Source organism: Otolemur garnettii, unplaced genomic scaffold (genome assembly GCF_000181295.1).
Source record: "Otolemur garnettii isolate 467f Iridium unplaced genomic scaffold, OtoGar3 scaffold00345, whole genome shotgun sequence".
Taxonomy (NCBI): domain Eukaryota; kingdom Metazoa; phylum Chordata; class Mammalia; order Primates; family Galagidae; genus Otolemur; species Otolemur garnettii.
Window position 1 is genome coordinate 161,640 of NW_003852740.1, and position 1,302 is coordinate 162,941.

The window sequence follows — 1,302 nt, forward strand, 5'->3', positions numbered from 1 at the left end:
CATTCTTCTTTTGGCCTATAGTACTTTTTCTTTTTCTTTCTTTTCTTTTCTTTTCTTTTTTTTTGATAGCAATTTTTATAATCTCACTTTCTTTTTTTTTTTTTTGAGACAGAGTCTCAGGCTGTCACCCTGGGTAGAGGGCAGTGGCATCATAGCTCACAGCAACCTCCAACTCTTGGGCTTAAGCGATTCTTGCCTCAGCCTCCCAAGTAGCTGGGACTACAGGCGCTCACCACAACGCCCAGCTATTATTTTGGGTGTAGTTGTTTGACGGGCCCAGGCTGGATTTGAACCTGCCAGCTCTGGTGGATATGGCTGGCGCCCTAGCCGCTTGAGCTCCAGACACCGAGCCCTATTGGAGCTTTTTCTTTGAGGCTTCTCCCTCAAGCACAGACCCCTCTGCCTTTAGGTCAGGCTCCAACATGAGGTAATGTACAGAGGAGAGGCCTGAAGGGCCCTGTCTGGGTTTCAAGCACCACAGCTGCACCCTAGCTAAAGTCTCTCCTACTCCAGGTCTATAATGAGAAGAAAGGGTACCTTTGTTGCTATGCCATTTATGTATGCATGTTGTTGTTTGTGCCTTTGTCTTACCTTCCATTGGCATATGTCTTGGAAGGTAGTGGCCTGGGAGAGCCTGAACTCCAGAAACATGGTCTTAGTAGGTAGCATGGTCTCCAGATACCCCCAGGGGAGGCAGAACATTGACTGGAGGAAATGAGCATGACTTTATCTGGCACTTGGGATCTGCCACCGAGTCTCCAGGGAAAGTTTTATTTTCATGAGGACAAACATTCTTTTGAAATCATGTCCAGCTAGAGTCAGCAGCCAAAATGTCTGGGGTGAAAGTTTCCTCTGGAGGAACCAAAGGACTCTCTAAAATCTGTTCTTGAGTCTGCAGAAGGGCTCCTGCCCCTGTTTGCAGATTTTGTTTAAAAATTATCTTCGAATAAGATGTCTGAGATTTAAAATACTCTAAACCAAAATTTAAAAAAGAGAGAGAAAAAGAGAAGAGGAGTGGTGTCAGAACAAGAATGGCAAAATAGTGATTTGTGGTACTATCCTCCCTAGTTTTTTATATTTGAAAATGTCCCTGGCTTGGCACCAGTGGCCCAGTGGTTAGGGCGCCGGCCACATACACCAGGGCTAGCGGGTTTGAACCCAGCCTGGGCCTGCTAAACAACAATGACAACAATAACAAAAAATAGTTAGGCATTGTGGCAGATTCCTGTAGTCCCAGCTACTTGGGAGGCTGAGGCAAGAGAATTGCTTAAGCCCAAGAGTTTGCAGTTGCTGTGAGCTGTG